Source organism: Onychomys torridus, chromosome 5, assembly GCF_903995425.1.
Source record: "Onychomys torridus chromosome 5, mOncTor1.1, whole genome shotgun sequence".
NCBI lineage: Eukaryota > Metazoa > Chordata > Mammalia > Rodentia > Cricetidae > Onychomys > Onychomys torridus.
Window position 1 is genome coordinate 37,113,967 of NC_050447.1, and position 9,883 is coordinate 37,123,849.

A 9,883-nucleotide genomic window follows, 5' to 3' on the forward strand; every position below is an offset into this window, starting at 1 on the left:
AGTTTAGGATTGCACCTGATACCATGCTGTCTAATTATAGTCCAAAAATGACCTTCTCCAGAAAATGACCCCAGGGCATTTCCTCCCCTCACAAATAGGCTAAATGCCCTTCGAAGGTAGTCTCCCATTACCTTATCAGGCCTTTATCTGAGTTGTGATTGTTTATTTCTTGTCTGTGTCCCCCATTAGACAACATTCAAGGCCAGGTAGAGTGTCAGCCTACCAGGGTAAGTGCAGCTGGGAGACTGAAGCCGAGTTAGGCATCCTGTGCAGAGACACTTACCATCACAGAGGGATCAAACGTGAAATGCAAGTATAAGTCAGACTGAAACCCAGAACATGCACAACAAATGGCCATGGCGGAGCCCTTGTTGAGGATGCAGAGGCAACATGGTTCCATGCTGGCAGTGGCCCTCTGCAGAGCCACACATGTCCCTAACCCTCTAAAATGCCTTCCGCTTATACTTCCACCATTATTTTCTGAAATTTTCAGAGAATAGTTTTTCAAAAATCTGAAAATCGTAGCAGTGAGAAAAACATCTCAAGCTGTTTCTCTGAAAAGCTGTGTTGATGCTTACCTGTACCAGAAAGAGAGAGACGCGCTTCACCCCTACAGCTCTAACGACACAGTGCACAAAAGAAAAACAGTGTCCCCAACACAAAGCCTAGCACCCAAGTTGTGTTGAGGATGTAGCAGCAGGGAGGTCCACTCTCTGTACTCTCTTTCGCTGAAGAAAGGACCAATTAATCCAAATATTAATATTTAAAATTTGACAAGCCTCGGGAGGCTGTAATGAAAACCTGAATCTGCTGTGTGGAAGAGGCAGAGGCTGTTGTGTGTGTGACCAAGGACTCACCACAGCCCTCCACTGAGAGCGTAGCTGGTTCCTAGACATAGACTTAATTACAGAGAGAGACTGAATTTTCTGCATTCAGTATCACTCTTGACATTGGTTGATGCAAGTTAAAATACCTCCTCATGGCTGGTGTCAGATAGAACAAAAAGAGAATAGCCTAGAACGTGGTGGAGAGTGTGGACTACTCAATGTGTCCTTGTAGCTGCCACCACAAAGCAAAGCAGAGCTGAGAGAGTTTTTAACACGTGAAGTGTTTGCACAGAGACCTGGGACTTCTGTACACACAAGGACCAGACAAACAATGGCGGCGGCAGTTTAAGGAATCTGTTTTGTTACTGTGGCTTCTCCCTCTACCTTTTTCCTAAAAAAAAAAAAAAAAAAATTAGCTATTTCTCTGTATGAGAAATAAGAATGTAGAATCTTTTCTAAAGCAAACTTTAAACAAAAAAAACTTAACTTTCAGTGTGAGCCACTGTATTGCTTCTGCTGCATTGGCCAGAGAGTGTGGTGTTTTTAATCTCATGTCACAGACAAGCTCTGTGTGCATGTCATTCTTAAGGATGGAGGGATATGTGCATCTTTCCCCCCATGCTCCAGCATAGCCGTTTGTAAAAGTTTGTGAGTGCCTGTGCAGAAGAGAGCCACCCACGGACCATTATTCCAAGCAATTAAACTCCAGCAGTACGCGAATGAGGAGGCCCTGGTTCTCTTTTTCCTTTGCAGTAATTGCCTGAGCAATCATCTTTGATCAGGGAAGAGCCGAGAAGGAGACTCCTGCAAGTGACATCCCTCGGATAAATATATACATTTCCATACATGGGGCAGCCTCGGCTCTGCAGCTTTTTCCTGCCATCTATGACCTGAAATCATTGTAGCTGCATTGACACCTCATTTAATTGAATCCTTCCCTAACAGTGCAGAAGCCGAGGACTTGAAAAGGGGAGGGACGTGGAAGTCTGGGTAATCAAGGCTGTCTCTTCTACCCGAATGTCTAAAAATGGCAGGGAAGTGTTTGCTTTTGAAAAGGAAAAATATAAATAGGACAAATTTGTTTTATTTAGCAAAATTCGAAAATGTGGATAAATACACAGGGTTGCAATCTCACACCCCCACCCCTGCAACTTACCAAAATACCTACCCTGAGAATAAAACTGATTTGAATTTCTATGCAAATTGGAATAAACTGGATTTTATTAGAGAAGAAGAAAGGAGGGAAAAAATTACAATCCTAAAGGGGAAAAAAAGCCAGAGGCTTTTCTAGTTCAAAATGGCCAGAGACAATAGAAAGATATTCTGAGCCCAGAGCCACAGCTCGGCCTCTTTTGTCAGCTTCAAATCAGCCAGCCAGAGGGTCGAGTCAGTTTAACCTGCTTCTGTGACACATCACCCACCCGCCTGACCCGAGATCAGCCTCATTTTTATGGATGCGGAAGCTCATGGCGTGATTCATTCCCGGGCACACCCCGCTCATTCAGCTGTCTGCCTCTGCCACAAAGGTACACTGCTATTCTCTGCCTGCTGAGCCGATGCGATTTCATTCTGCTTCCTGTATAGTGCAGGAGTCGTCCGCCTTATAGCCGAAGAGTAATGTCCCTTACACAACGTCCATATGGGAGCGGAGATCACTTATGCAAATTAGCACACCTCCACAGACCTCAGGAAATCAACCTGGACCAGGTTTGGGGAAAATAAAATCTAAATGATATTTAATAACCCTTTCTCGGTGGTCATCATCTCTCCATTTTTTGCTATTTTGATTATGTGTTCATGAGAACATGGAAATGTGAGTGTAGTCGGCAGCTGCATTGCCCTTTGACTTAGTGCATGGTAAAATGGAAAACAAAACAAAAGAAGAGTAATAACACGTGACTAGGAAGTGGCACCTTTGCAAAGCATTCTCCCACACAGTACTAAACATATTTAGACTTCTCCACAGGCATGTATAGTTCCATTAGCAGCCGCTTTGTGATCACTTTTGTAGACCAGGACACTTCAGGTCATATATCTAAAAGACCTTGTACAAGTTCTCAGCACTAGTGACTGCAGAGCCCAGAGCCAAGCAGGAAGAGCCGCAGGGCCCAGTCCTAGACTCCATGTTAGAGAGGGGCATCCCAGCCCCACTCACTCTTTCCCATTGTGGAAAGAATCCATCAGATCAGGAGAGACAGGGTCCACTCGTAGCCTATCACCCTCCCCACTTCCACATTGCAATCTCCAGGACTCTTGACTGTCAAGCTTACCTCCAGGGCCTGTCCAGGATTCTTCCCTGAGACCATCCTTTTGGTCTGCATCAGAAGCTGGACTAGTAGCCAATGGGGCGGGGTAATGACTTTCTACAGAAGTGCTGATGGGCGTTAGATGTGCAGGCAGTGTCCTTGACATATATGTGAAATCATTCACAGCAAGAGATAAGACTGGGGTGAGAGAGGGAGAGATTATAGCCAGCAACCTGCTAGCTACCTCTCTGTGCCTCTTAGGGTCTACAGTCTAAAGGTTCCTGACTAGAATGTGGCCTTCCAGGGTGTTACAAAGGTGTATATTTACCTTTATCAAAGGTAAGCAGCCTTGAATACGTTTCATGCAACTCTTGTTTTTAATTTTTACATATTTAGACATACAATATACAGAGCTCCGTCTGGGCTCTTATCCCAGAGCAGCAAATATTACTGACAGCTGGCGGAAGCCATATTAAGGTACATGCTAGAGATGAATGAGAGCCTACATGATCAGCACTTTACCAGCTGAGATGGCTCCATGGCCCACAAACGAAAATTTGGAAGAAATCAAACCAAGTAGATGGAAGTAAATTTCCTTTAACTCTTCTTGAAGGACCAAATGATTTGCTGGCCTTCAAAATCACAGAGATTTTTGTAGTAAGTTCACAAAAGAGGGAGAAGAGATGTCTCCGACAGCCAAGGGTCTGAATGATGGAGCTAATGACAAAATAAGGAAGATTTCATGTCTGTGGGTAAATGGATTGACTTCCTGCCTGTTACAGCTTTTCCCAGTTCCAAAGCAACAGTCTATTGGCCAAAAAACCCACATTTCTTCTAATCAGTTATGAGTGAGATCAGCCATAAAACTTTGTCCCAAATTCATGACTAAGTTGGTCATTTACCCATTTTTCAGCAAGGCAGTCAGTTCTGAGATGAGGCAGTCCAATAGAGAAGAGAAAGATGAATGGGGCTCACTTCAGCAGCTCAAGGCCTAGCCTTGCAGGGCCTCTTGCTGAGTTGGGGCCAGGCCCAGTCCCAACCCTTTGGGAGAAGCTCCCTGGGAATACCGAACTTCTACAGCACTGTATGTCTCTGCAGAGCAAGTGTTTGGCCCTTCCTTCAACAACATTTTCTGCATCTCTTGTTTGTTTGAATGGATTCTAGAGGTCTGGAACCCTGCAGCTTCCACCTTTGAACCACCAATGTCCATCGGCACACATAAAGTCAGTGTACAGTGTGAACAACCAATGTCCAACAGGACACAGTAGGTCAGTGTGCAGTGTGAACCACCAATGTCCAACGGCACACAGCAGGTCAGCATGCAGTGTGAACCACCAATGTCCAACAGCACACAGCAGCTCAGCATGCAGTGTGAAGCACCAATGTCCAACAGCACACAGCAGGTCAATGTGTAGTGAACAATAAACATATGATTCCCATTTCTGCCACTTGTTTTTGTCATACCCCCTTGGTTTTGCTTTGCTTTTAGCTCTTGGGGCTTTGTTGTCAGTCTGATTGGTTTTTGTTTTATGTTTTGGTTGTTTGTTTGTTTGGTTTGGTTGGTTGGTTGGTTGGTTGGTTGGTAGGTTGGTTATGGTTTGTCATTGCTGTGTTTTTTATGTGTTCTGAAATCTTCCCTGTTGTGTTTCCGCAGTATTTCACCACCTTCTAGCAGGGTTGTCCAACCTTTGGACAAAGTGACACAACATTGACACCTAAAAATTTCATGTTCAAGAATGATGTATTCAAGTTACAAAAAAATTTTAATCTCATAATGCTTTAAGTAAATGAGCAAGTCCTTGGCTATGGATGAATCATTCATATTAATCTCTTCTCATCCAAACCTCAGGGAACATTGCAGAAGAATGGGTGGAAAGAATGTAAGAGGTGGCAGATGAGGAGGGGGGCTGGGAAATGCTAACTTTTGGGCATGACATGGCTGTTGTGCAATCAACTCATAGCAACTGTGGTTGCCTGCACAATATCAAATTAACCGGCATTTGCAGTTACATGTAGGCCACATTCACACCTGTCCTTTGACACGTGTGTCAAAATCTGAAGAATAACATCAGAAACATAGGAAAAGTTTTCTTTAACTTTGAATATATTCATAATCTAAGAAACCCTGCATTTCAGCAGAATAATTCCATGGGTTTTTGTTTTTGTTGTTGTTGTTCTTTTATGAACTAAATATCTGTGTGCTCTTGCCTCAAATTCATATACAGAAGACCTAACCCCTATGTGATGGTAATTGGAAGACAAGGTCTTTAGGAGGAAGTAGTGATTAGATGAAGTGACATCAGCATGGTGGGATTAGGGTCCTTATAAAAGAAGGAGCAGGAGGCTGGCTGTCTCTTGCTGCACATGCATGTATCAAGGATAGGTCATGTTAGGTCACAGTACTAAAGACAGTTACCTTCAAGCCAGGAAGCTCTGGACTTCCTCCCTCCAGAAGCAGGAGAAAATAAAGCTTTACTGTTGCAACTCCCTAGCCGATGGTACCCTAAGCAGACTGACTATCAGGAATGCTTTGGGCAGTAAGTAACAGAAAATACAATTTATATTTGTCAAGCAGACAGTCAAGAAAAGGGTGTTAGGACGCTGGTAATGAGGAGATGTTAAGAAGTCTCAGCAAACAATGATGACAAACTCAGACTCTCTTATCCTGGTATTTTGCTGCCTTGGATGGGTTTGGTTTTTGCACTTGTGCTTGTCACTTTATAAATGACCAAGAAAATGTCTTCAGAAACGGACACAAGATAAAGTTGGGTGTAGTAGTCTCCTTATAAGAAGCAAACTTTTTACCAGTTGCCCATCAGCAAACACTCATAAATATCATTGGCAGGGCCCATGTCACTGACCACTTATGTCACACGGCCACTTTTGCTCCATGCTGAATAGCAAGCAAAGGGAGCTGAGATCTCCAGATGGGTTTAGAACAATCAGGGTCCGTGCCCTGAGGTGGGCACAGTGAACAAAACTGAGCTTTAATGTAAGATCCAGGAGCTCTAGTGAGTGTAGGGCGGCCCCTAAATAGTGTCTGCCCCGACTTGTCTGTGGCTTAGTTGCTCTGTTCTCCACAGACACCTTCATCTCTGTCTTCATCAATTTGGGTTGCTATAACGAAGCACTATGAACCAAGTAGCTTATGAACAACAGATATTTATTTCTCACCGTTCCAGAGGTTGAGAAATCTAAGACCAGTGAACCAACAGGTTCAGTGTCTGTCAAGGGCCCATTTCCTAGTTTATAAAGGATGCCTTCTAACTGAAACCTCAGATGGTGATAGGAAGAGCAGGACACTCCTTGGGCCTCTTTTATTAGGACACCAAGCCTTCTTCTGATAAAGTGTTTTCCAAAGGCACTAGCCCCAATACCATCCTGCCAATGATTAGGTTTCAACCTATAAATTTTGGAGTGATGCAAATGTCCAGTCTACAGCAATACTTCCCCATACATCCCAAGATATTCTAAATGGAAAGTGACCCTGTGCCATACAGTGACCTAGTTTAATACCTATTACCATGTCATACCTAAAACACACAAACTCGGGAAGGAGTTTGTTTACTAGGAATGCTTACTTGGAAATTTAGCAATTAGGGCTGGAGAGATGGCTCAGGTGTTCTCCTAGAGGACCCTGGTTCGATTCCTAGCACCCACATGGCAGCTCACAACTGTCTGTAATTCCAGATCCAGGGGATCTGGCATCCTCACACAGACATATGTGTAAGCAAAGCACCAATGCATATAAAATAAATAAATTTTTTCAAACTTCAGTGTTGAAAAAAAAGAAAAAGAAATTTAGCAATCATCATAGAACCTGAAAAGCCTTACCCAGTGGTTCTGTACATTAAAATAACAAATTTTTTAAAAGGCTTTCAAAAATTATGTATAAATGTGAGTGTAAATTTGTGCACATAGGTGCAGTGTCCATGGGGGCTAGAAGAGAGTGTCAGATTCCCCCAGAGTTAAAAGCAGTTGTGAGCTCCCTGATGGGGGTGCTGAAACCACAAACTCTGGTTCTCTGAAAGCACAGTACACCACTGACCATTTAGCCATTCTCTTTAACCCTAATAAAGGACTTTCTTAGAATACTATCATTCCAAACCACACTAGCTAAGCCAGAATCTGTAGCAGGGGCCCCAGCACTGGTAAGGATGTGTATATGATTCTAAATGTGGAGCCAGGGGTGAGAACCTCTGCAAGAAGGATTTACATAGGAAGCAAAGATCCTAAGCATTACCCTCCCAGAAACCCTCAGAGACATCTTCTCACCATTTCTCATACTTATATTTACCCTTTAATATACTACTTATGTGTGCACTGTGTGCATGCAGCTCTGTGAGAACGGTTGTGGATGTTTGTTTAGAGAAGTTTTAAAGATCTTTCACCTCAAGAATGTTCATACTCTTTGGAGTAAATCGGCAAAGTCCTTGAATACTAAATGAGAGAGAGGTGCCAAATAAACATGGAATGGGATGGTCAGTAAAGCCCACATGGATGTTAGAAAAGTCAGAAGAGACAACACTGAGGGAGATTTTGCAACACTGGCACGTTTGGAATCTACCTAAGTTAATTGGTTCTCATGGGGAACAGAAAATAAGACTGGAAGCATTGAAGAAACATCACAGCTGAGAAGATGCCATGGTCAAAGCAGCCTGTGATTACAGGCTTGCAGGAGGAACAAGCAGGCAGGGCCTCAGTTGGAGATGGAGAATAAAGGGTTGGAAATAGTAAATAGTCATGAATCTAGGAGCATGCACAGGGTAGAGTTGTGCTTATAGCAAAGCTGTTTGTAGAGGCTGTGAAGATGGACATGGAGGGAGAAAACAAGAAGTCAGCGTTTACACATGCCCTCAACACTGCTGGACCACTTCCTCCTCAGAGCCATTATTGTGCTTTGTATATGCTGTAATGTAAATCCTAGTGTAGTTATTCATTGACGATCAGATTTTTATCCATCACCCGGTAGGTACCAAGTACAGCAACACAGCAGCAAACAAACAGGAGCTGACCTAGAGGAGAGAATGAGCATAAACAAGACCGTTTCAGTGCTAGCAGCAGAATAGGACAATGCTTGTAGGTAGAGAGTGAGTTGGGTTTCTATCCAGCAAACCTGAGTTATAAGAAGGAGGTGGCTATCTGGGGATGAGTGTTCCAATAAAAGGTCAGCAAGAACAAAGACACCAAGAAGGGAATGAGTGGGCACAGTCAAAACAGAGTAGAGCTTAGAAGTCAAGAGGGACACTTGTGGCTCTCTATTGGGTCATATCACAAGGTGCTGGAAGGTAGCATTGAGCAAGTAGACTTCTCCCCACATGGAAATCACATGAGGTCACACATAAAGACAGAATCTTGAGGGTTCTCATAAGGAAGTGGGATTTTTGGGGGGTTGTGGGGTTGAACTCCTCTATGGTGTTTATTATTAGCTATCATCCAGTGTGTGTCTTACTTATTTTGCCCATCTCTTTTCACCAGAAAGGGAGAACCATTAAAGGAGAGCGTTTTTGCTCGCTTTTGACCCTCTCATGTCTGAACAAAAGGCCTGTTTCCTAGTATGCACTTAAATATTTGGTAAATGGATGAGCCTGTCATAAATATCTAGAACCTGAGCCTAAACAAACTGCTTCAAAAAAGAAACACAAAAAGTTCCTGAAAAAGTTAAACATAGAGCTAACAGATGACCCATCAGTCCCACTCTGAGTAGTGTAAGAGAAACAACTGAAAGCAGATGTTCAAATGGATGAACATGAACAGTCATGGAGATTGGGAACAGCCAAGACTTAGAGACACTCAACAGTCCACAGATGCATAGATGCAGAAAATGAGGCTCATGGACACAGTGGACATTGTTCTGTCACAGAGAGCAATGAAGTTCTGATGCACAGTTTCAACACAGATAATCCTCCCAAAACCTCAAGCTAAGTGAAATAATCCAGATGCCACCAATCCCGTGCATGATTCAATTTATCCGAAAAGTACTGATTCACAGAAAGGCAGGAACAAGGGGAGGAGGGAATGGAGGAGTACAGACCTAATAAGTTCAAGGCTCCCTTTGGGGACTGGTGGAAAGGTTTTAAAACTAGACAGAAGCAATAACTGGAAATGTTGTGAGTACATTAAGTGCCATGAAATTGTACACTCCAGTTAATTTCATGTTATGTGGACACCAGTTCAGGAAGAAGGTAGGGAGACAGACTAAATCCCTTTTTGACAGAGAAAAGGGAAGTTAGATGGACCATTCGTTGGCTCTAATGAGGTTTTTTTGTGTATTTGAAGACAGAAAGTAAAGGGCCATGCAGGTGCTAGCAAACTCTTTTGAACCTGCCCAGGTCTGAAAGGCTAGAGACACTTTAGATGTACAAACAGATGCATGTGTGTGTATCATTCCCTCCCATCCTTACTTAACAGTATACCATCCACTCTGTTCTGTACCTTTTGTGTGTCTCTGTCGTCGTTTTATAATTTATCCTGCTCACAGATACGGTGGTCTTTCTGGACCTCCCCTGTTACGTGTTTTATTTCCTTGCAAATTAAAAAGAAAGGATTTCTATGTAGGAGAGTCCGTAGTCTTTCTACAGCTTCATAGTTTCCCATTGTGCGGACAGACCATTATTTATTTAGCTGGTTTCCTACTGATGGACCTTTCGGTGCCTTCTGATCCTCTATGATTACAAAGCTGCAATGCATAGCCATTTACATGTGCCATTTCACAAGTGCGCAGGTATATCTGTAGAATGAATTCACAGAACTGGACTCGCAAGGTCAAAGGGCACCTGGATGTTACTTTAATGAGTCTTGGAAAAAATT